This window comes from Mus musculus, chromosome 2 (genome assembly GCF_000001635.26).
Source record: "Mus musculus strain C57BL/6J chromosome 2, GRCm38.p6 C57BL/6J".
Taxonomy (NCBI): domain Eukaryota; kingdom Metazoa; phylum Chordata; class Mammalia; order Rodentia; family Muridae; genus Mus; species Mus musculus.
The window spans coordinates 76292139-76319314 of NC_000068.7; the positions used below are offsets into that span (position 1 = coordinate 76292139).

At 40.5% G+C, this 27176-nt stretch overlaps 1 protein-coding gene across 3 annotated transcripts in view; it reads right to left on the bottom strand.

Annotated features, from left to right (window-relative positions):
- Pde11a (phosphodiesterase 11A) overlaps positions 1-27176 on the bottom strand; it is a 353338-nt gene that overhangs the window by 306331 nt on the left and 19831 nt on the right. The window lies entirely within an intron of this gene.

The window sequence follows — 27176 nt, forward strand, 5'->3', positions numbered from 1 at the left end:
TCTGGGCAGATGGCTTACTGTGGAAAACACTTGCTACACAACCATGAAGACACGTGTTCAATCCCTGGCATGCCATAAAAAGCCAGGCACAGCTGTGTGTGTCTGTGACCCCAGGCCCCAGGAAGGAAGAGACAAGTGGATCCATGGAGAGACACTGATGTTAAGGTTGACCTTTGGTCCACATACGCAAAGAAACAGGGCACATACACACATGCAGATATGCCCATAGAAAGAGGGAAGAGAGAGAAGTCGGGGGGAGGTGCGGACAGACAGAGAAGTCGACAAGCAGTTATTCCATCAGAAACCCAGTCTGGATTCTTCAAATAGTGTCAGCATTAAATTCAAAGCCATGGGCTCTGCAAAGAGGCATGAAATCCAAAGGAAATGTGCGGCTCTTCACTGGATGTGTTGGGGACAGAGCTGAACAAGGTTAGATTGCAGCCTTAACAGATGCTTTGCTGCTGGGATGCTGCTATTGCTATTGGAGCTATTTAGGAGAGTGTCCTTAATTTCAAGTTATTCACGCTAGGCTATCTGGAAGGTGTATACAAAATTTTCAAACTATAAATAAAGAAGGGAGAAATAAAGAGGGAAGAAATGAAGGACAGAAGAGAAGGAGGGAGAGAAGGAGCAAGGATTGATTGCTGAGGGGGCAGTAGGAACTGATTGTATGTCAGGGAAGGTGACAGTCAGGGCGAATTTGGTTTGCTGTTTCAAGCCCAGGGCTAGCGTGAGATTTGTCTAACGATCCACAACTGTGTGTGTTAAAGCCCCTTAAAACACATAACCACATTCAGCTCCCTCCAGCCATTTGAGCTACTGATTTTCACAAGGGCTTGAGGCAACTGGTATTGACAAGACGAGCTCCTCAAGACATGTGTCTAGTTTATGTTTTTACTCGTGTGATGAAACACCATGATCAAAAACACCTTGGGGAGAGAAGGGTTTATTTCAGCTTATGCTCTCAGGCCATGCTCCATTGTGGAGGTAAGTCAGGGCAGGAATCAAGGCAGGAGCCTGGGGGAGGGGGGGCAAGAACTGAAGCAGAGGCCAAGAAGGAGTGCTGCTTAACTGGCTTGCTCCTGGCTGCATTCTTTGCACCCCAGGGCCACCTGCCCAGGGATGAGGCTGGTGATCAATGGGAAAATGAACAAGGAAAACTAGGACCTCATGACGTGATACACACAGTTTCAACACTGCAGTGTTTGATTAGACTAGAGCTGTTTGCCTCACTGTGAACAAAAATCAAGACCATGGTAGTGGTGACTGGCTGAGCTGTTAAAAGAACTTGCTCTTCCAGAAGACCTGGGTTTGATTCTCAGCACCCACGTATTGGCTGATAACCGTCTATAACTCCAGATCTAGGGGATCCTATGACCTCCACAAGCACCAGGCATAAAAGTGGTACACGCACATACAGGCAAAACCCTCCAACATAAAATCAAGTAGATAAATCTAATTTGAAGAAGTGTTTAAAAACATAGTAACAGAAACGAGCAAACTGCAATCCAATGACGTATGTATAACATAACAAATGTTTAATGACCTCACACGGATCATTTACAGATTCAAATATGGAGCAAAAATGTAAGTATTCATGAGAAAAACAAACATCGAATGTGCTCTGTGGTTACCTACAGAAAAGAGAGGCAATAGAAACAAGGAGGTATAGAGAAGCTTTGTAAAAGAGTTTTGCTTCTTTATAAAAAGAGCTAGGAAGTGAGAGGATGGTTCTCTGGAGAGGAACAGGTCTCTGGGTGCATACGGAGGCTGGACTATGTTGATGTGGGCATCCTCTGAGAGTCTTGACCTTGTCAGGATTTCTGAAGAACCAGCTACCCCAGGATAGTGTGGACATGCAATCACCTGTCACACAGTCTCCAGGCAGGCTCCCAGGCTGTCTGTCACAATGGTGAGAAAGTTGTCCATGAGCCTGCATCATGACCTGGTAATGGTTTTCTTTTTCTTTTTCACTTTTATTCCTGTTTTATTTTACATTGTATAATATCATACATAATATTTATACAATATACATTTTATATATAATGTATCGCATTTTATGTATCATATAGTGTATTTCATAATCATATAAGGATATTTAATGTTTCTTTTCTATTAAGATTATTGGAAAGTTATCTTGTCTTTCTAGGTTTTCTTATTTTATTTTGAATTTCATTATTTTATTTTTAATTAGCGTGTAAGTTAATAGGGTTTTGTGGCCTTTTCATTCACCATGAGTGTGAGCTGATCACACACATACTTGCTCTGCAGTGGAGTCCTCCTAGGCTGATCCTCCGCACAGTTTCACTCTTGGCTCTCACTAGATCTTGCACAAACCTTCTCCTTATCCAAAGAGCGCTGCAGGAAGCTTTGAGGGCTGGCAAGCCTCTGACACTCCTGCAGTTGACCTTTGCTGGGCTTTGTTATCTCAACCACTAGGACATAGGCCCTGCAGAGCTGTGGAAGCTCTGACTGTGCCTCTCTTTGCCTCTGTCTTGTCCTGAGATTCATCTGAGATTAGGAGAAAACACCAGATCAGTTCCATGACTGAGACAGGCCTTTCCTCCTAATACAAAAATTTAACCTTTGAGTCAAAATTTGACAGCCGCTACATTGGGGAATTTTTGAGACCAAATTCCGTACTGTGGTGAGTCGAGCTGGGGTGTTTCCCAGCCTCTCTTAAGAGTTTCCATGGTGCAGCTAGACTTAATGGGAGAGCCGTTCCCTTTTGTTTACTCTTCCCTTAAGGGGATTTAATTTCATTACTACAATATATGACCAAATAGCTCCTCTATTTGTCCTCGTAATGAAGGTTAAAGCGAAAGATTGTTAATTCATAAGTAGAACTTTGCAGAAGCTTAGGCGGGGCTTAACTTTCAGAAGGCTCTTCCCTATGTCTAGATCTACTGATGGCTGCTCACTACATACCCTAGAGGAACTGGGAGCCAGAGAGATACTAACTATTCACAACTGACTTCCAGATCCAGGAGGAAGAACCTGTAAAAGGTGAACCTAGAGAAGCTCTGTTAGGGGAAAGTTCTCCTCAAAGGTCTATCACAGTACTACACATTCTAGGGACTGGAGAGAGGGCTCAGTACTAAGATTATTCGTTGCTTTTGCAGATGACCTAGGTTCAGTTCCCAGCACGCACGTGGTGGCTCACACTATCTGCATCTCCAGTTCCAGGGGATCCAACATCCACTGTGTGTGCCCAGAAGGCAAATATAGGGCACATATATGCAGGTAAAACACTAATATATCTAAAATAAAATAATAAATCTAATTTTTAAGTATTAGAAATTCTAAGCTGAGGTTTAATTTTCAAAATTGTTTTTTACTTCCCTAAATTGCAGACATGATAATGATACATATTGCTATGTTTCCACTATGAGAACCATCTAAAATAAAATTGTATTTTATGAAAACATACTTAACTAAGTGCTATGTAATAAAAATGTATCCAACTCACTCGTATAAAAAGTCTATAAAACAAATGTAGTACAATGTTAAGATTATGGAGATGAATGATTTATTCTTCTATAACTATTTACATTTATTTTAAAAACTAAGAACTTTTTGTATCTGATACAGGACTGGAGTAGTAGCTACATGGGAGGAAGTTTTGAGATAAAGCTTGAAGGTGCTCTGGGCTAGGGAAAGGGCAGGGGGTTAGAAACGGAAGCAGGGAGATTAGTGAATGAGGCAATGATGTTTCTTGGGGGGTTAGTGTAATGGGAGAAAATAGATTAAAATATTGAGCCTTTAGTTTTAATCTGAAAAGTGTAGGTGGGAATGCCAATTCCAGGGTCGGAGGAGACTGAGACAAAAGTGAAGTCTACGTATAAAGATAACAAAGAAAGTCATTAAATCAGTTTACTGAGCAAGGTGGAGAACCTCTTTGGGCCGGCTGTGTCAGATGTTCTCTTCTTTGACCACATGTGAGAAAGTTTTCAAAGTGCCTGCCTTCCAACGCATCCCAACCGGAATCAGTCAATACTAAACATTTCCACTTTTACATCTTCTATCCCAGTGAATAAGAGAAATGTTAAATGGTAAAGAGTGAAACCAGAGAACAGATTGATGGGGGAACCCTGAAGGATGACGGGAAAGGAGAAGGGTGCTGCGCGTCGGAGCAGTGGACTGTGAGAGATTGCACTCGAAAGTCTCCCTGGAACAGATCTGGCTTGTCTGCACTGACCTTTGAGTCTTTAATCTCTGTGATAGCTTGCATCTCTGCAGAAAAGTTTCTTTCCCACCAAAGTCCAACCACCAGGCCTGGGCCAAACTTGTCTCCAAAGTATTCAAGGCCACATAAGAATCGTGGACACGGCCATTGGTGGCTCGCTCTTTCTTTCCTTCTCTCTCTTTCTTTCTTTCTTTCTTTCTTTCTTTCTTTCTTTCTTTCTTTCTTTCTTTCTTTCTTTCTTTCTTTCTCTCTCTCTCTCTCTCTCTCTCTCTCTCTCTCTCTCTCTCTCTTTCTTCCTTCCTTCCTTCCTTCTTTTTCTTTCTTTCTTTTTTTTGTCTTACTGACTTTCTTTTCATATTTTTTACCTTTACTTTCCTTTGAGGGAGAAAGAACAAAGTTGTTTGGAAAGGATCTGGGAGGAGTTTGGGGAAATGAAATATATAATAAATATGTTATGTGAGAAATATTTTAATTAAAAAATTTTAAAAGCCAAGGTGGGTGCCTCCTAAAGAATGACACCTGTGGTTGACTCCGCCCTCTGCACCCATGTACACACACACACAAACACACTCCATAGAATATTTATCCTAAGACTATGGGTAGTATGTACACACATACATCCAGGGGGTATGCAGAGGAGAATATTCTAGAGGGTTTTAAGAAAGTGGGTAGTGCAGTGACTAAGTCTTCATTTCCGAGAGGCCGTTTTGGCTACGTTTAAAGGATGAGTTGGAAGGAAGAGACTCAGTAGCATATGGTGGTAGAAAAGGGACTGAGTGAAAACACATTTAGAACACAGAATCACTGGGATTTTAGTGAGTTGATGAAACTGTAAAAGATAAAGAACTAGGAAACACCACCCCCACCCCCACCACCACACCACCCCACCCCACCCCTGCCGCTGCCAGCGCCGCTGCCATGTTTCCTTGTTTCTTGTTCAAGAATGTAGGTGGGTAGCAAGGAGATTCACCAATTGAGAACAGGTTCCAAGGCTGGGAATGTGGGTTTCATTGTAGACATTTTGAAACTTAGTTGACTGTGGGTTGTCTACATGATGGGGATGTCCTAAAGTGTGTGTGTGTGTGTGTGTGTGTGTGTGCCTGTCTGTAAGTGTGTCTGTCTGTGTGTCTGTCTGTCTGTGTGTCTGCATCTGTGTGTCTGTCTGTGTGTGTGTCTGACTGTAAGTGTGTGTGTGTGTGTGTGTTATTTTAGTTAAAAAAAATTGAAAAAGAGAGTAAAGGCTATTTCTGTAAGAATGAAAAGGTTGCATAATAACTTCACCTGGAGCAGAGTTTCACAAGCAGCCAGCTATGGAGGAAGCAGGATCAGCACCAAGATGATCCAAGCACATGACCTTGAGCTTATTTGTTTCTAAAAATACAAACCTGAAGCAAGAACCTAGCAAATGCCTCTAGGTCTCTGGTGCAATATCACAAGGGGAATGGTGCTCAATTTATGTTCATCTCCCTGAGGACAGAGGAACAAGAACTGATCTATCACAGGAGCATCTAATAACTTCAGGCAAAGGCTCCTTTAATAAGGTTGTTAAAATCTGGAATGAGTTTTGGAGGATTGTGATAGATCTTGCTTCAAGAATTTTCATGTCATAATATTTTTGCAATCAAGTATTTTGAGCATAACTACACTTCATAAGCAGACGTTTCTAGGTGCCTTTTGAGCAGACCTCTTTTTTTTAATTTGATACTCAGCTAGGATTTCTAACATTTAAAAAAGGCCAAAACCATTTTCTTTTAGCAGAATAACTGAACTGTACCACTCCCCTGCCTAAAAGAGCATAATCACATAGATTTGTGATTTAAGACCTTCTACAATATCGTTGGTTCAGCCTGGTGCCACAGCACCCCCCAGAAAATAGGATCCTACCCTCAAGATTCACTAGGGTTGTGTAAAAGCAGTCTCTGCAATCTAAGCCTTCATGTCCTTGAAAAAGAGCTGCCATTCACCACATCTGTGCATCTCCATCAGCCCTGAGAATGTGATTTTAAGAGCATATAAAAAGGCTGTTATAGTTTGAAGATGAAGTGTCCCCCCCCCTTCCCCCACAGGCTCATGTGCTGAGCGCTTGGTCTCCAGCTGGTCATGCCTTTTGGAGAAACTTTAGAGCAGTGGTTCTCAACCTTCTTCATGTTGTGACCCTTTAATATAGTTCCTCATGTTGTGGCGACTTCCAACCATAAAATTATTTTCATTGCTACTGCATAACTGTAATTTTGCTACTGGATCATAATGTAAATATCTGTGTTTTCCAATGGTCTTAGGCAACCCCTGTGAAAGGGTCGTTTGCAGGGGGTCAGGGGGTCGCGACCCACCAATTGAGAACCACTGCTTTAGAAGGTGCTAGCTGTTTTGAGGAGGCAGACCACCAGAGACATGGCTTTGAAAGTTAAATTTGATCTATTGTCCACTCCTTGTGTCCCCCCCTTCCTGAAACATCATGGTGAGAAAGCCCCTCTCCTGTACCACATGCGCTAGCCACCGAGATGATCAACACACCAGAGGACCAGAATCCACTGAGTCACAGCTGAAAACTCTGGCTCTAAACCAGAGTAAGCCTTCCCTCCTTTTAGGTCGCTTTGCCAGATATTTTGCCATTTAGGAGAGAAATGAAACAAACACAAAGGCTTAAAGCCAAAGAGCATCCATTACTTGTTCCCATTATCTAAGAGAGAGCACTCAAGGGCTTTGCTTAAACAGACCCTGAGCCAGGCAGATATCAGACTCATGGCAAAGGTGAGCCACTTAAGATCTCTCTTTTGCGTATCTGAGTGTTGGGCCCCCATCCTCTACGGGAACATTCTCTATGCTCATCAATGAGTCTTAACCACCATGTCTTCTGTAAGGATGATTTTATAGACAACATGCTTAGCTCCACATGTGCCCCTTCAAATCCAGGATGCTCGAACCTGTCAAGTCTAACATCCACGTAATGGTGGGTATGATTTTCAGGACCAGCATCTGAGGAAGCATGGGATTACAGAATACTTTATTAATTCTGATGGGTTTTCCACTGAATTTGAGTCTAAACGATTGTGCTCATTCATTATAGCACACTCATGTGTACATGGCACTTCTTCACTCTTTGGATAATTTTCATGTGTGCACAGCAAGAGAACAGCCTGGCAACTCACGTGAGCACTGCAGCCACCTCTCCCTTTGGGAAACTGATGCCTTAGTTCCACGCAGAGCAATAAAATACTAAATGGTGGTGGGTAAGATTACTCCAGGAATCTGCCTGTTAGTCAGTGTTAAAATCCATTGAATTGGAGGGTTACTTAAATCCAAGTTATCTGTGACTAAAGGAAACATACTCAATACTTCAGGGTTTTCAGGACAAATTCACTGGCTGCATATACATCATATTTTCCTTAAAGACTTAATGGACGGGCCTTTCACAACACCTGCGAACCTCTCCAGACTCAAAAGCCACGTTTCCACTACCCTATTTTTCAAACACTTTATGGAATTGTGATGTAGAGAACCTAACAGAGACACAAAGTCTAAAATAAATAATACATTGAAACTACAGTCAATAGATCAGCAAACTTTCTAGGAATCAAAAGGAAATTGCCTTCATTGGTTCATCTATTAGTAAGTAGTCATTTAATTTCAGTTCACAAAAGTATCTCTGTGCTGACTAGTTGTATGTCAAGTTGACACCAGCTATACTCATCACAGAGAAAGGAACTTCAGTCGAGAAAATGCCTCTATAAGAATGAGCTGTAGGCAAGTCTGTAGGACAGTGGTTCTCAACCTATGGGGTACAACCCTTTATGGGGTCTCAAATCAGATATCCTGCATGCCAGATATTTACATTATGATTCATAACAGTAGCAAAATTTCAGTTATGAAGTAGCAACAAAATAATTTTATACTTTGGGGGGTCACTACAATATGAACTGTATTAAAGTGTTGCAGCATTAGGAAGGTTGAGAACCAAGGATTCAGGGCGTTTTCTTAATTAGCGATTTATGGGGGAAGAGCCCAGCCTATAGTGGGTGAGGCCATCCCTGAGCTGGTGGCCCAGAGTTCTAAACGAAAGCAGCCTGAGCAAGCCATGGGGAGAAATCCAGTAAGCAGTACTCCTCCATGGCTTCTGCATCTGCTCCTGCCTCCAGGTTCCTGTCCTGACTTCCTTCAATGATAAACAGTGATGTGGAAGCATAAGCCAAATACACCCTTTCCTCCCCGTGTTGCTTTTGGTCATGGTGTTTCATCACAGCAATAGAGACCCTAATAATACAATCTCCTTACCATGGTTACTTCCCACCGGACATTCATGTCCAGAAGACGCTTGAGGGACGAAGCTGTATATGTTTTGTTAATTAGCTTTTTAATTACTTGACATGTTGTATTCTTTCTCTATAGAAACAACTAATTGTTGTGAATTGATGAGAGGTTTAAGACTGTACCACATGAAAACAAAGAAATCACAAACAGTAACTTGATACCTAATGCTTTGTGCCTCCTAATTAGATTCTTGCTGGGATAAGTACAGAATCACCCCTGTTCTTCTCGGTGTGTGTTTGCGGAGTGTCATCACAGTAAACAAAAGACTTGTTGCCGAATCCTTTCACAGATAAGATGTAGCGCTCCAAATAGTAAGAGTATTATCAAAACCTCTCCGTGATTTTGGAAGCCTCAGTCTGACACATGAGTAGAGTTACTATGGGGCAGTCTGTGTAAAGGTCAGCTCTAGCTGAAAAATCCAAGATGATCCATCTTACGCTAAAGCCTTCCAAATTGACTTAGTGGTTAGCGGACTCCATAAAAACTTTTGATATGAGGCTTTGGAGCAATCATGGTTGTCATGTGTTGTTGGGGGGATCGCAGTCCCTTCAGTTCCACTGAAGTTAGCTCTGTTGGCTCTGTCATTCTCTGTCCTGCTGATCTCCACGGGCGCTTCTTTTTTATCCTGTCCTGTTGTTATTTATTAACATTTATTATTTATCTTTCTTACAATGAATACACCTCAGAGGCAGAAATGGTTTGAAAATGGAAGAACCACCTCACAGATGAAGACCAAGTGCAGGCGAGGTCGTAGACAGAGAAATGATAAATTCTTAAATTGCTTTCATGGGTTCCACAGTTATCTACATAGATGTACTGTTGGTGTGCAGTTGGGTTATGGAGTTAAGTGCCACACCACACTCTTTAAACCTTAGAGGGGAGAATTTAATTGTCTATGAGGAGACCAGTACATGAAGAAGAGCTACAGTTAGGAAGGCCAGGAGGCCTGCAGATATAATAAGGAAGTGATTGTCACAAGAGCTGTGGTTTAGACGCTGGACAGTCAGGAACCAAGAAACATGGATGAAAACCAAGTCAAGACAGCAATGCACAAACTCCAGGGCAGGGCCAGGAGAGTCAGTATTATCCACTCATTAAAACTCCAAAAGGGGTCACTCCAGCATAGTATTTTGAAAATCTCTTTTACCATGAAAACAACCTATGGAACAACCTGTAAAACAGCCCCCAAATAGAATTGATTTGTAAACTACTGTGGTAGTAAACTCCTGATGTTTCCCACGTTCATGCCAAATTAATATAACTCTCACCATCATGTATTTTGCTACATTCCTGAGTTTTATTGTTACTGTGTAGAAGATGCTATTAATATTTAACAAAAGTCGTTTATTTAAAGTATGCTTTTCAAGGCTCTGAAACATTTTTAACTACAACCTAAAATAAAATGTACTTTTAAATATTTTTGACCATTGTTTCTTGTCGAACATCATAAAAATAGAGATCTTTGATCGTAATTTTGATTTCAAAACAGTAATTAAAATAGTAAAAAAAAGTTCTTAAATATAAAAAAAATTTAGCATGCTAGAAAGTCACACGTAGTGTGTGTGTGTGTGTGTGTGTGTGTGTGTGTGTGTAGTGTGTGTGTGTGTGTGTGTGTGTGTGTGTGTGTGTGTGTGTGTGTGAACATAGATGCCACAGCACATTTGCGGAAGTCAGAGGAAAACTTGCAGACGCTCAATCTTTCCTTCTGCCACACAGGATCCGGGGTCAGTCAGGCTTGCTGCTCGGTAGTAAGCACCATTAGCTACTGACTCATTTCTCTGGCTCAGATATCACTATTTTCTGTCATTTTAAATAAGTTACCTATGTTTATATGATGATGATGATGATATAACATACGTATAGAAAAGAACTGGGTAGTTAGTAATAAACAGTTTTAAGTTTTTACCCTTCAATTCACTCATTTCATTTTTAAGAATTTATAATAAGAGAAATCAAATAATGCCTGAATATTTAATGAGCAATTTTATTATAGCATGGTGACCTCATACCACCATATGAAGTTATAGGTTATTATTTCACATATTATCAGTGATTGTTTATTATGATATGAGAAAAGACATATTTTTTAAAAGTAGTATAGAAAGCAGTTAAAGTAACACAGCTTCCTAGGGGTGAGAGGATAGCCATCCAGGACGGGATTATATGTTCAAAACTGTTATCCAAAGAGATGGGATATTGTGTTACTGGACTGTAAAATACACCAGATGAGTCAGTCCTAATAAACAACATAAACATTAAAAAATCCACACACCATTGTGCTCTGTAGTTTAGAAGGCTGTAAGTGGGTCTAGGCTATAAGTGGGTCTAGGCTGGCCTGAAACTAAATGGCTCTGTTAGTTCTTTAAGCTGTCATCATCTTGGAAATAAAAAATCCTTTATCATCAAAATTAGGCCCAATTGAGATGCTGCCCAGAAAACTAAAGGAACTTGATGATATTGTCTAAAATAAACCAGAAAACAAAGAGTAGACAGATAGCCTAGTTGAGCGATGTCTTAATATGTCAAATGGCTCTTTCAGCTCAGACTGATTCTGGCTCCAGTGTTAAACATCACAACCTCTCACATAACAAAGCATCCTGATTTTCCAAAAGGACCAAAGCTCAAAACTGAAAATCAGCAGTAGCTGATATTTGTACTGAAAAGAAAGAAAGCCAACTACTATGATTTGAACTGGTTGGCATGCTTGGGTGCAAATGTCTCAAGCAAGTCCTGATGGCCTGGATTAGAAACAACCAGGCACCAAGCACTGTACAAAAGACTCCCCTCCTTCTAGGTGGACCCTTAGGACCACTGTGCATCCCTGCATCCCAGAGTGCTTTCCTGCTCAGCCTCCTGTCTCCTTAAAGAAGGTCCAGCACTCTAAGACCTCCAAGATAAACAGTGGATAGCTTAGAAGTCTGAGTCTCTTTCTTGTGAGTATGATGACAAAATTTTTGTCAGCCAGTTAAATCCCTGCAAGAGTAGAAGAAACTGGGGCCTTCTCAAAAGAGGACCCGATGTATTTCAAATATGAGTAGGCTGTTGGGACACTAAGTAGGTCCTCCTAAAAAAAAATGAAGTTGGAATGTTGGAGAGATTATTCAAATAAAGAGAAAATATTATGCTGCACAAGTTGTTTCTGTTCATACCTCTGGGGGCGGGGGGCTCATGAGACAGTGGTGGACTAGGCCACATAATTGAAAAGTTGTGTGAAGGATTTGTCAAAAGCTAAACTTTAAAATATTGTGGAAGATTCTAGTATTAGATTTAAAGAAAGCATTGCATGGCTCTCCCCCGCCCCTTGGAAGATGTAAGTAAATATCTATTGACTTTAGATGCAGCACTTTCAACAAACCAAAGTGAGGATTCCCCCTAGGTCTAGGTTGGTAGACCAATGAGTTCAACTGGGGCTACTTATTGGAGCAGGAGTATAGAGTTATCTGCAGGAACGTGGACTACTTTAAAGGCAACTATGCTATCAAAGAAAATGTCTCCTCCTACCCAATCTAACCATGAGCTGATTATACATCCTCAGAGGGGATGGGCTCACATACCTAATTCTGACTAGCTAATACCTGTGCTGACTAGTGAGCAAACTCCTCCTGAGTGGGTTATGTACTGTTCCAGGGGAATGTTAGTAATTCTAATCCTGTGATGTCTTGTGGAAGTGATCATAGTTCCTCTGATCTCAAGACTGATTGTTCCTGGAGAACAGAGTTCCATAATGGGAGGATATGAGAGTATGGTAAACTTCATAACACAATGCCCTCATGCTCATGCTTTCTAATTGTGTAGGTGATATATGCTAAGAATTTAGAGGTCATGCTAGTGTTATCACCCAAATATCAAAACAATGTTCATAGACTTTTATAAAAATTGGGTTATTAAAGAATTCAATATGTTTGATAAGCAATAGGATATGTCAATCAATTAAAGACAATAGCCAGACAACTTTGCTGCAGGGATTTGAGGAGACTTTAAAAATGCCACTTAAAGCAATATAAATGAACAAATTCTGAAACTGGGCATTTAAGTGAGAGTGAGAGGATATTTGTTTTTAGTGTAATTTAATGTTGCTGGAGGTAGCCAAGGCTGTCCTACTGAGAATCCTAAGAACAAGATGTCTTTGGGAACACTTCTTTCCCATGGGGGAAGCTTACATAAGAACCCATTTGAACATCTTGATAAAATGCTTCCCTTTAAAATACAGTCTTACATTGGAAGTTTTCATTTATACTACTTCTATATCTTTAAAAATACTGTGTGTGTATGTGTGTGAGAGAGAGAGAGAAAGAGAGAGAGAGAGAGAGACTGAGAGCAATGCTGGCATATGTAGAGGTTAAAAGTTGACTTCAGGATGTCTTTCCTTATTCACTTTTCTGCCTTGCATTTTGAGACTTTGTTTATTACTAGGTGGGTTTGAAAGATCCCCAAAGGGAGACCCTCACTCAAGCCTCGGGATGTGGCGCGGACCCAAGAGAGACACGGAGACCAAAATGGCGTGCACACAAAGCTATTTAATAAAGCGGGGGGGGGGGGGGGGGGAGCCAGCGCGCTGGGGCCGAGACTCGTACACCTTTGCACAGGGTAGAGGAGTCTCGACGAAGACTCAAATTTTTCACAAGCTTTTAAAGGCAAAAACCACAAACTGGGAGGGGGAATGGGGAGGGAATAGGGGAAGTTTAACAACCACAAGTTTACTCAACCAAAGAGTCATATCCTGTGTTTGGCAATACATCTGGCCTGTTGAAACATTCTGTGGTTGTTCCAGAAAATGTTTTTCTCAAGTATGTTTTCCAGATGGGAGGGGGTGGGCTCCGAGGTAAAAAGTTCATGTTCTCACAAGAGGCCAGTAATTTTCCATTCTTCAGGTTGAATAAGAATGAGCCCCGGCATAGTCCCACAAGAGACAACTATAACTGGGTCCTTTCAGCAAAATCTTGCTAGTGTATGCAATGGTGTCATCGTTTGGAGGCTGATTATGGGTTGGATCCCCAGATATGGCAGTCTCTAGATGGTCCATCCTTTCGTCTCAGCTCCAAAATGTGTCTCTGTAACTCCTTCCATGGGTGTTTTGTTCCCAATTCTAAGAAGGGGCAAAGTGTCCACACTTTGGTCTTCGTTCTTATATAGTTTAATGTGTTTAGCAAATTGTATATTATATCTTGGGTATTCTAAGTTTCTGGGCTAATATCCACTTATCATAGAGTACATACTGTGTGAGTTCTTTTGTGATTGGGTTACCTCACTCAGGATGATGCCCTCCAGGTCCATCCATTTGCCTAGGAATTTCATAAATTCATTCTTTTTAATAGCTGAGTAGTACTCCATTATGTAAATGTACCACATTTTCTGTATCCATTCCTCTGTTGAGGGGCATCTGGGTTCTTTCCAGCTTCTGGCTATTATAAACAAGGCTGCTATGAACATACTGGAGCATGTGTCCTTCATACCGGTTGGAACATCTTCTGGATATATGCCCAGGAGAGGAATTGCAGGATCCTCTGGTAGTACTATGTCCAATTTATTGAGGAACCGCCAGACTGATTTCCAGAGTGGTTTTACAAGCTTGCAATCCCACCAACAATGGAGGAGTGTTCCTCTTTCTCCACATCCTCGCCAGCATCTGCTGTCATCTGAATTTTTGATTTTAGCCATTCTGATTGGTGTGAGGTGGAATCTCAGGGTTGTTTTGATTTGCATTTCCCTGATGATTAAGGATGTTGAACATTTTTTCAAGTGCTTCTCAGCCATTCGGTATTCCTCAGGTGAGAATTCTTTGTTTAGCTCTTTGTTTAGCATTTTTAATGGGGTTATTTGATTTTCTGGAGTCCACCTTCTTGAGTTTTTTTATATATATTGGATATGAGTCCCCTGATTTAGGATAGGTAAAGATCCTTTCCCAATCTGTTGGTGGCCTTTTTGTCTTATTGACGGTGTCTTTTGCCTTGCAGAAGCTTTGCAACTTTATGAGGTCCCATTTTTCAATTCTCAATCTTACAGCACAAGCCATTGCTGTTTTATTCAGGAATTTTCCCCCTGTACCCATATCTTCGAGGCTTTTTCCTACTTTCTCCTCTATAAGTTTCAGTGTCTCTGGTTTTATGTGGAGTTCCTTGATCCACTTAGATTTGACCTTAGTACAAGGAGATAGGAATGGATCAATTCACATTCTTCTACATGATAACAGCCAGTTGTGCCAGCACCATTTGTTGACATTTTTTCCACTGGATGGTTTTTACTCCCTTGTCAAATATCAAGTGACCATAGGTGTGTGGGTTCATTTCTGGGTCTTCAATTCTATTACATTGGTCTACTTGTCTGTCGCTATACCAGTACCATGAAGTTTTTATCACAATTGCTCTGTAGTACAGCTTTAGGTCAGGCATGGTGATTCCACCACAGGTTCTTTTATCCTTGAGAAGAGTTTTTGCTATCCTAGGTTTTTTTGTTATTCCAGATGAATTTGCCGATTGCCCTTTCTAATTCGTTGAAGAATTGAGTTGGAATTTTGATGGGGATTGCATTGAATCTGTAGATTGCTTTTGGATAGATAGCCATTTTTATTATATTGGTCCTGTCAATCCATGAGCATGGGAGATCTTTCCATCTTCTGAGATCTTCTTTAATTTCTTTCTTCAGAGACTTGAAGTTCTTATCATACAGATCTTTCACTTCCTTAGTTAGAGGCACGCCAAGGTATTTTATATTATTTGTGACTATTGAGAAGGGTGTTGTTTCCCTAATTTCTTTCTCAGCCTGTTTATCCTTTGTGTACAGACAGGCCATTGACTATTTTGAGTTAATTTTATATCCAGCTACTTCACTGAAGCTGTTTATCATAATTAGGAGTTCTCTGGTGGAATTTTTAGGGTCACTTATATATACTATCATATCATCTGCAAAACGTGATATTTTGACCTCTTCCTTTCCAGTTTGTATCATCTTGATCTCCTTTTGTTGTCAAATTGCTCTGGCTGGGACTTCAAGTACAATGTTGAATAGGTAGGGAGAAAGTGTCTAGTCCCTGATTTTAGTGGGATTGCTTCCAGCTTCTCACCATTTACTTTGATGTTGGCTACTGGTTTGCCGTAGATTGCTTTTATCATGTTTAGGTATGGGCCTTGAATGCCTGATCTTTCCAAGACTTTTATCATGAATGGGTGTTGGATTTTGTCAAACGCTTTCTCCCCATCTAACGAGATGATCATGTGGTTTTTGTCTTTGAGTTTGTCTATATACTGGATTACGTTGATGAATTTCCTTATATTGAACTATCCCTGCATCCCTGGGATGAAACCTACTTGGTCAGGATGGATGATTGGTTTGCTGTTTTCTTGGATTCCGTTAGCAAGAACTTTATTGAGGATTTTTGCATCGATATTCATAAGGGAAATTGGTCTGAAGTTCTATATCTTTGTTGGATCTTTCTGTGGTTTAGGTATCAGAGTAATTGTGGCTTCATAGAAAGAGTTGGGTAGAGTACTTTCTGCTTCTATTTTGTGGAATAGTTTGTGAAGTACTTGGATTAGTTCTTCTTTGAAGGTCTGATAGAACTCTGCACTAAACCCATCTGGTCCTGGGCTTTTTTTTTTGGTTGTGAGACTATTAATGACTGCTTCTATTTCTTTAGGGGATATAGGATTGTTTATATCATTAACCTGATCTTGATTTAACTTTGGTACCTGGTATCTGTCTAGAAACTTGTCCATTTCATCCAGGTTCTCCAGTTTTGTTCAGTATAGTCTTTTGTAGAAGGATCTGATGGTGTTTTGGATTTCTTCAGGATCTGTTGTTATGTCTCCCTCTTCATTTCTGATTTTGTTAATTAGGATCCTTTCCCTGTGTCCTCTAGTGAGTCGGGATAAGGGTTTATCTATCTTGTTGATTTTCTCAAAGAACCAGCTCCTCCTTTGGTTGATTTATTGAATAGTTCTTCTTGTTTCCACTTGGTTGATTTTGCCCCTGAGTTTGATTATTTCCTGCTGTCTTCTCCTCTTGAGTGAATTTGCTTTCTTTTGTTCTAGACCTTTTAGATGTGTTGTCAAGCTGCTAGTGTGTGCTCTCTCTAGTTTCTTTTTGGAGGCACTCAGAGCTATGAGTTTTCCTCTTAGAAATGCTTTCATTGTGTCCCATAATTTTGGGTATGTTGTGGCTTCATTTTCATTAAACTCTAAAAAGTCCTTAATTTCTTTCTTTATTCCTTCCTTGACCAAGGTATCATTGAGAAGAGTGTTGTTCAGTTTCCACGTGAATGTTGGCTTTCTATTATTTATTTTGTTATTGAAGATCAGCCTTAATCCATGGTGATCTGATAGGATGCATGGGACAATTTCAATATTTTTGTATCTGTTGAGGCTTGTTTTGTGACCAATTAAGTGGTCAATTTTGGAGAAGGTACCATGAGGTGCTGAGAAGAAGGTATATCCTTTTGTTTTAGGATAAAATGTTCTGTAGATATCTGTTAGATCCATTTGTTTCATAACTTCTGTTAGTTTCACTGTGTCCCTGTTTAGTTTCTGTTCTGTTTCCATGATCTGTCAGTTGATGAAAGTGGTGTGTCGATATTATTGTGTGAGGTGCAATGTGTGCTTTAAGCTTTACTAAAGTGTCTTTAATGAATGTGGCTGCCCTTGTATTTGGAGCATAGATATTCAGAATTGAGAATTCCTCTTGGAAGATTTTACCTTTGATGAGTATGAAGTGCCCCTCCTTGTCTTTTTTGATGACTTTGGGTTGGAAGTCGATTTTATTAGATATTAGATGGCTACTCCAGCTTGTTTCTTTATACCATTTGCTTGGAAAATTGTTTTCCAGCCTTTCATTCTGAGGTAGTGTCTGTCTTTTTCCCTGAGATGGGTTTCCTGTAAGCAGCAGAATGTTGGGTCCTGTTTGTGTAGCCAGTCTGTTTGTCTATGTCTTTTTATTGTGGAGTTGAGCCCATTGATATTAAGAGATATTAAGGAAAAGTAATTGTTGTTTCCTATTATTTTTGTTGTTAACGTTGGCATTCTGTTCTTGTGGCTGTCTTCCTTTAGGTTAGTTGAAGGATTACTTTCTTGTTTTTTCTAGGACGTGGTTTCTGTCCTTGCATTGTTTTTTGTTTGTTTGTTTGTTTGTTTTTTTCTGTTATTATCCTTTGAAGGGCTGGATTCTTGGAAAGATAGTGTGTGAATTTGGTTCGGTCATGGAATACTTTGGTTTCTCCATTTACAGTAATTGAAAGTTTGGCTGGGTATAGTAGCCTGGGGTGGCATTTGTGTTCTCTTAGTGTCTGTATAAGATCTGTCCAGGATCTTCTGGCTTTCATAGTCTCTGGTGAAAAGTCTGGTGTAATTCTGATAGGCTTGCCTTTATGTGTTACTTGACCTTTTTCCCTTACTGTTTTTAATATTCTATCTTTATTTAGTGCATTTGTTGTTCTGATTATTATGTGTCGGGAGGAATTTCTTTTCTGGTCCAGTCTATTTGGAGTTCTGTAGGCTTCTTGTATGTTCATGGGCATCTCTTTCTTTAGATTTGGGAAGTTTTCTTCATAATTTTGTTGAAGATATGTGCTGGCCCTTTGAGTTGAAAATCTTCATTCTCATCTACTCCTATTATCCGTAGGCTTGGTCTTCTCATTGCGTCCTGGATTTCCTGGATGTTTTGAGTTAGGACCTTTTTGCTTTTTGTATTTTCTTTGATTGTTGTGCTGATGTTCTCTATGGAATCTTCTGCACCTGAGATTCTCTCTTCCATCTCTTGTATTCTGTTGCTGATGCTTGCATCTATGGTTCCAGATTTCTTTCCTAGGGTTTCTATCTCCAGCATTGCCTCACTTTGGGTTTTCTTTATTGTGTCTACTTCCCTTTTTAGGTCTAGTATGGTTTTGTTCATTTCCATCATCTGTTTGGATGTGTTTTCCTGTTTTCCTATAAGGACTTGCAACTCTTGAGCAGTGTTCTCCTGTATTTCTTTAAGTGAGTTATTAAAGACCTTCTTGATGTCTTCTACCATCATCATGAGATATGCCTTTAAATCCGGGTCTAGGTTTTCAGGTGTGTTGAGGTGCCCTGGACTGGCTGAGGTGGGAGTATTGGGTTGTGATGATGGTGAGTGGTCTTGGTTTTTGTTAGTAAGATTCTTACATCTGCCTTTTGCCATCTGGTCAACTCTGGAGTCAGTTGTTATAGTTGTCTCTGATTAGAGCTTGTTCCTCTCGTGATTCTGTTATTCTTAACCAGCAGACCGGGAAGACTAGCTCTCTCCTGAGTTTCAGTGGTCAGAGCACTCTCTGCAGGCAGGCTCTCCTCTTTCAGGGAAGGTGCTCAGATATCTGGTGTTCAGACTTGCCTCCTGGCAGAAGATGAAGGCCCGAAACAGGACCTGTCCCAGAAGCTGTTAGCTTCTGTAGTCCACACTCTCACCTGTGCAGACTAGTCTCGGTGGAGTCCAGGAGCCAAGATGTCTCCCGCAGATGCTCAGGCAAAGCCCTCCTGGGCCGGGTGGACACCTATCCTCTGGCAGAGAAGGTGCCCGGATGTCTGGAGCCTGAAAAGGAGGCTGCCTCAGAAGCTCTGTGGCTCCTGCCTGTTCCAGAAGCTGTTAGCTTCTGTAGTCCACACTCTCACCTGTCGAACTACCACTTTTCAAGAAACCATATTAGCAAAACTTTAAAAATATTTCAATTCTGGGGCTTATGATAACAATTGGATCAGCAAGATATGCCCAATAAGCCGGGTGTTGGTGGCACACGCCTTTAATCCCAGCACTTGGGAGGCAGAGGCAGGTGGATTTCTGAGTTCAAGGCTAGCCTGGTCTACAGAGTTAGTTCCAGGACAGCCAGAGCTACACAGAGAAACCCTATCTCAAAAAACCAAAAACAACAACAACAACAACAACAAAAAACCAAAAAAAAAAGAAACAAAAAAGATATGCCCAATGGTGTAGTAATGCCAGTAATATCTCAGTGGTGACCAACAGCTGAGTGGCTGTTCAATAGGATTGAATGCCTTGCCTGCCTGGTACTATAAACCTAGCTAAGAACCCTCAGTCAAAGAGGCCATAGACCCAAGGGAGAACCCACTGTTACTATATCAGTTTGGATAGAAGAATAACAGTAACCCACTATTATTTATATCCAAACTGATAAAGCGCTTAACTGCCTTCTAAGTTGTTATCCTCATATCCAGAGATTAGTGTAGCTCAAATCCTTGTCCTTTCACAATAGACAGGAGTTAGTAGAGAATACTGGCCAACATACAGAGAATGGAGTAGAGTGTCCATCCGTAACAACTCCTGCACCCTTAGGCTTAGGAAGCATTACAGAAGAGAGGCAGCAAGAGTCAGAAGTAGAAGTGCTGAGTCAGGAGAGCAACGTCACACCCATGAACTCATAACAGCTATGGTTGCCTGTACAAGGCCATACCAGTCAAAATGGATGAGGGATCTTGAAATGGAAAGATTGTCCTGAGTTATTGGGGTGTGTCCAGTTCAAAGGGGGGAGCAGGAAAATCGGAATCACACACTTCCATTTCAATATCAGTAACTTAATCTTTTCTTCAGTATTACCCTTGTAATGTTCAATAATAAATTTCCAGGCTCTGAAGACATATTTGGCTAGGTATTACCCAGGTGAACCATAAGACATTTGCAAAATGTTGATAGCAACATTATTCAACACATCAAAACATCTAGGGATAATTTTAAAAGCTCCTAAACTAGAATGTGCGAAATGGAATGTATAAAAACAAACATTTTTTTTTTAGTAGTGAAAATCATTGCTAGATATTTTAACATGAATTCATCTGGAAAAAAAAACGATATTGGGCAGAAAAGAAGTAGATATATACATGTGGGATGACTCCACTTGGATCAGTGGTTCTCAGCCTTCCTAACACTGCAACCCTTTAATATAGTTCCCCATGTTGTGGTGACCCCAATAATCTTTGCTGCTACTTCATAACTACAATTTTGCTCCTTATGAATTGTAATGTAACTGTCTGTGTTTTCCAATGGTCTTAGGTGATTCTTGTGAAAGGGTCTTTTAGCTCCCAAGGGGGTTGTGACCCACAGGTTGAGAACTATTGATTTAGATAATGCTGAAAAGCAGGCAAAGATTTCCTGTTAGATAGGAAAACACTGATAGGCAACAAAGCCATGTGGGGAAAGGTAAGAAAAATAGATAGGACTTAGCACAGTATTAACTAGACAGGGTTCCGGGGAGGATGGCTCTATGTAGGTATTGCAGGAGGCTTCGGGGCTGATGGCATTGCCTTGGGATTTAATCTGGCATGACTAGAATTGTATCTATTTCCTTATTCTTTGTGCTGAACATGTATATTTCATTTATTCTCCCAAATGGTTGTAGGGTGCAGCTTGCACTTCGTAAAAGGCAGCAGGTAATGCAATGAAGATAAAAGGAATGTCTAAAGCCCATGCTGTTACTCTTGCCTTAGTTTTACTCTGCAGGAGGCTAAGAGGCATGTTTTAGACACACACATGGGCTGTAATCTGCAGGATTCTGAGAGGCGTGTTTTAGACATGCATGAACAGTAGGACCACCGTGACTAAACCACTAAACTCTGTAAAATTAGTGGTATGAAAACTGGGTGAATTTGGAGAGTTGCACGCTCCATGCTGCTGGATTTCTTACTTCCCTTTTTCTCACATAGACATTGCTGTTCATCACAGGATCCCTGTCATTCCCAACAGTCCTCTGCACACGGCTTTTACCTGAATAATTGCTGTAACTTTGATACCAATGTCTGATATATAATTTTAAGTTTAAGTTAACCAGCAAATACAAATTGACACAAAAAGTGATCAGACATTTAAGATATGTAGTATTATATTCTTCCTCTAAAGAAAGCATGCACAGTACTAATCTTTAGCTGCATAAAACCTACTAATTATTCTCATACGATTTTTTTCAAAGGCAATAGAAGCTAACATTTATTTTAAGTCTACATTGGGAGTTTAGTGTTCCTATAATGCTTTGTATAAAAGGTGTCACTGTTAAATGTCTCAAAGAGTTTAATTCTCCTTTTGAAGTGTTGCTTGGCTAGTCTCATGCCTACTGAAGGAGCTGAGGTAGGAGAGTCATGAGTTTGAGACCTGGGCAGCAGCATTTCTTTGTCAGTGGTGTGAGTGCACAGGTGTGGCCAGCAAGTTGAGCCAACAGGTGATTAGCCAGGAACTGGACTTGTGTCCACCCCATGGTCTCTGTGACTTGGTCCCACTGAGGTGCTGTGTGAGGGCAAGATGAAGCCAGATTAAAGTCTGGGCATGAGAATTGAGGATTGCTTCAAGAGGTGTTTGAAGATCCAAGGCAGGCCATTCAGCTGGGTCCTGCCGAGTGCATCCCCCATGCCTGCATGCTCATCCACCAGTACTGTATCAGTCACAAGCTGGTGGTGAACATGGTGTCCTTCATTGCCCTGTGGACTTTCAGAAGCACACTCACTTCTACCTCTGTTCTCAAGATGGTGGCGGCTGCCCGCAATGTGTGAAGAGGAAGAATGTCAAGGAGGGGCAGGGTGGGGCAGGAGCAAATGATGCTGAGGAAGAAGATTAAACCCCAATCATCCTGGGCTGCAATTATCTAGTTTCCCAGTTGGCTAATAAAACAGGATTAAAGAAGAGACCTACTGTTCAACTAGCTACCATGAAGGGCAAACAGTATTAACTTCTGTCTCTGTTTTAGTACATGGGGTTGAACATGGACTACTGTTTGTTACCACTCTGACTGGGCTTTTTATGGTTTGGAGATTCACTTAACAACGTTGGCAAAGTCCCAGAGCACATTTCTGACTGTTCAGTAACCCCACATGGGAAGAGGCCAAACTTTAGACTCAAGTCAAGCACTAAAAGTCAAGCACCTTGGCTTGATCATTGGTGAGTTATTCCTATTGGATCATTTGCATAGTTTCTCTCAGCTTTAAGTTTTTCCTTGGGTCAATAATGGGAGTCCAAGTGGGAGTCAATAATGCCCACTGCACATGATTATCATGAATTGTGTGTGTGTGTGTGTGTGTGTGTGTGTGTGTGTGTGTGTGTGTGTGTAGGCACACATGTGCATGCACGTATACATAAATCACTGGCACAGATACCTAGTTATATCTAGGCTCTGGGAAATGAAAGCAGTGACCCATATTGTCAGAAAAATCATTAAATCCCATAATCACTTCACTTCATTTGCAAGTTAAGCTCATAGAAAGCTTCATTTGGTCTCTGTTCTCAAGGCAACACTCTATATGTGGTACTGGGCAATTGGTATGATGTGTCTGCCTCCTCTTTCTCTATTGACTTTGAAGATGACAATTGAAAGCCACAGGAATGAACTATATGTTGTTACAAATCTTGAAGATGTCACTTTCTCTTCAATGTATCTTTTAGTGATAGAAGCCTCTGACTTTTCTTTCTGGTCTGGGTGGTCAGATATGTGCATATATGTATACACCACACATACACACATGCATATATGCACGTACATATGCACTTATACACATATATACACATACACACTACACACATACATAGAACATTCACATGTACAGAGAATACATACACATATGTACACACAACATACATACAACATGCATACATACACAATACACACAAATACATACACATACACACAACACACATGCATATACACAATACACACATACATATATATCACACACACATATATATAAACACATATAAACATATATGAGAGACAGAGACATAGACAGAGAGGCAGATATACAGAAAGAGATGAGTATTGGGAGATAAGTGTGTGTGTGCCCAGTTCCTGGCTAACCACTTGTTGGCTCTACTTGCCTGTCTTCACCTGTGCACCCACACCAGTGACAAAGAAATGATGTAGTCCAAGCTGGCTTCGAATTCATGATTCTCCTGCCTCAGCCCCTTCAGTATGTTCTAATTTCATACAAAATTCCAGTTTGTATCTCCATCAGAGAATTGATCCCTTGTTTCTCTCCAGTGTCACAACCAGAGATGCTAATAACTATGCTTAAAGGGGCAACTCCTTTTATTTTTTCTAGTATGTAATTAGATATGCTATGTAATACTGAGGGAAAACTATAATAATTGTTTCTAATAAAAAAGAAATAATGTATTTCCTAAGAGCTTGAAGACTAGTTACATAATGAATTGTAAATATCTTTTTTTTTAACATACATAGTTCATCTCTTAGAAATGATGACCAAAGAAAGAGAATCTGAAAGACAAATTTAATGCTATTTCTACAAAGCATAATATGTAGACATTTTTCTGATTAAGTCTATGTATATACAGACCACCTAGCTATGCCCGTATAGAATATGGCTTCCTTGTATAATCCCCTAAGTAAATGCTTTTTTTCATTGTCACCTAGGAAGCCCTTGGGAATTACAAACATGCTTCAAACACCTGAACTCTTAAGTTCTAGGTCCCAGGTCTGCTAGTTGCAAAAATTCTGGACTATCTGCCTTCCCCAAGCCTCGGTTTCTCCATGTGCTCCATGAGGATGATAATTTCCACCTTTCATACAAGGACAGACTACGCTGCTATATTCTGAAAAATTACACAAACCACAAAGGGCTATCCAGATCCGAAAACACATTCAAAATAAAACAGTGATCTAAGCATTGTGGCATATATCTATACTCCCAGCACTCAGAGGCTGAGGCAGGAGGATTGCAAAATCTAAAATTTCATACTTAGGACAGGGTTTCTAGAAACATCATTGATAAGTCCTTGTCAAAGTTATCTCACGGCTTTGGTGAAGGCCATTAAGGAAAGATGTTGAATGGGCCATTGATCATTGTTCCCAAACTACAATAAAGACATGATGGTTAAGAGCATGAATTGGGACTGAAGTTGTGTTTTGAGTGGTAGAATGTTTGCCAAACATGCACAAGGCACTGTATTTAATCTTCAGTCTCGGTTTAAACCCTGGCTCTCCAACTTTGTAACTTTATACAACCTTAAGAAAGTTACTTCACTTTCTTAAGTTAATGTTACTTGTTGATGTCTCAGAAGGCAAAAACAAAAGAAAATGAAACAAGTTATCCAATTATCAATTTTGGTAACAACTATTTCACAAAGCTACTATGAGATATGAGCTAATACAAATGCTTAAGACAGTATGTGGCATGTTATTATCACCTCTGATAGTGTTTTGGGGAGGGGGTTGTTTGTGTGCTTTTGTTATTATTTATTTTATTTGTTTCATTTTGTTTTGTTTTCCCATCTGGAACATTAACAAGTAACACTGTAGAGATATAGTCTCAAGTTCCTTTGTCCCAAACACTCCAAACATGATTTCTTTTCAGATAATTACTGCCCACTCAATCTTAACAGATGTGAATTGCTAGAACAGATTCTGGACAGCATTCCTTACAGATTTTTGAATTTCATATTCCTGTGAAATCTTATCAACAGAATTATTTTCTTGTGGCTTTATAAGGTTGAATTCTATTCCCTTAGGGAGTATTTGGTGGGGGTTGTTATAATCTTTAAAAATTAGAGCAATGCTGAAGCTTATGGTGTAGTTTACAGAAATACAATGTGGAGAAGGTGGTCAGCTCTCTGGTATAACCATCAAGGCTTCCCTGGTGACTTACAAGTTTCTTGAGCACTAAGTGGAAGGAAGACACCAGAACCATATAATCATAACATGCTAAGGTAAGATGATATCCAACCAAGGGGCTCACGGGCCTGCTGCCTCTTTCAAATTAGGCAAATGAAGTTTAATATGAGTTACTTTAGGGAAAGCCAGGGTAGTTGGGCCATCTTGGGTTCCCTCGGGTTTCTTGTATTCCTCAGTCCGTGAACTGCTCATGGATGCCTTTATTGATCTCACCAAGTGATCAATTGATTTCTCTCAGTGTTAAGAGATAATTAACTTGCTCATTGCTGATGGACTCTCAGAGATGTTTGGATATTGTTCACAGTTGGAGGAGTGTGCAGTGGGAACTAAGCTACAGCAGTACAGTTGTAGATTTTGAAGGTTTTAGTTGGAAGTAGGTATTGTTTGCTCACTACTCTAATGTATAGCATCTGTCTTATTCCCTTGGGCTTGAGTTTTTCTTAATTTATTGTTTGCAACTTTCATACAAATATAAAATGTATTTCAATTATGCCCATTTCCAGCTCTGTCCCTCCAACTTCCCCTGGGCTCCCACCCAACCTCTCAATGTATCTTTCTCTCAATCTCATGTTCTCAATCCTTTTTAATCTGTATTTTTGATAGCACAGTAAGTCCAATTAGTACACCACACATGCACATGAGCATAAGATTGCCCACTGGGACAGGTACAGCCAATAGCCATGCTTAAAAGAAAAGTGACTCTCCCTCCCCTGGCAGCTATCAACCACCAGTAGTTCTTCAGTTAGGAGAGGGACGTGGGAGATTGATATTTTTCAGTAGAAATACTTATGTAGGAAAGCTTTCTTTAATCTTTAACTTAAAGACATAAATTCAAATTCTATGACATGTTAGTTGGCTATGTCCTCTGTCGAAGATGATGCAAAAACCCAAAACCCCTTTTGGTTTTCTTGTCCTTTTGAGACAGGATCTCCTAGGTTAGGCTGGTCCTAATTACTATGCTAAGGATGGCCTTAAACTTCTGATCCTACTGCCTTCACCTCCAAGTACGAGAACGACTTATGTGTATCACAATGCCAGGTTTGTGTGGTACTGAGGATTGAACCCAGAGCTTTGTACATCCAAGGCAAATACTCCACTAACCTAGCTGGAACCTTCACCCTGCAGGAGACTTGAACCAACATCATTTTTTCTTATAGATATTATGAAATGGCAGTGCCAAGGAATTACCTCCCACCAGCTGTCCCAATGATAGATAAAGATATAACAGTTCATTTGAAATAACTCTTCATCGCTTCTCGGCCTTTTGGCTAAGATCAAGTGTGAAATAACTCTTCATTACAAGTGACCTTGTCTTCACGTGCAACCCAGTGACACCCCTGAACCTCATTTGTGACCTTCTAGAGTATACACTAGTCACTCTATGAGCAGTTCAGGCTCAAGGCTCACTCAGGACTAAACGTAACTTTCTACAAAGCTACTCATTCAAAACTCTTGAGCAGGAACATTTTGTAGAGGTTTTTCTCTCTTAGTGGAAAAGTCCTGGAAGTCATTTTCTGAGTTCTCCCTTGTTGCTTATGAAGATCATGAGGCAAACAGAAGAAAAGCCATTTGCTGGCATTTCCACAGGTACAGAGTACAGAGCAACCCAGACGTGTGTTCTCTCTGCCAACAGCTCTTCTACTGTCAGAATAAAAAGAACTAGGTAAGCTGACCCTTTGGAGAAGCTCCACACAGGAGGGCAGCTTACTAACTCCCAGTGCCTCATATGCATTCTTTTGGATATGGGAAATCGTAAAATTAGACAAGCCTGTTAGCAGGCAGTTTCAACAGAAAGATGAAAGACGGCAGTGGTTTGAGCATTATGTGATTCTACACAACTGTCTTGTATAGAAATGGAGAAAGATGGACAGCTTTGAGGTTTATTTAGAGTGAGTCAAAGAACATGGTGACAGAGCTCACATAGGGAGGGAGTGAAAGCAGACTTCAAGATGATGCCCACGATTTAGCCTCAACCTCTGACTTTGAGGAAGATGAGACAGGAAGGAATCTGCTGTGCAGTGGGTGAGGAAGACAATTCTCTGTGGGTCAGTGGTTCATTTG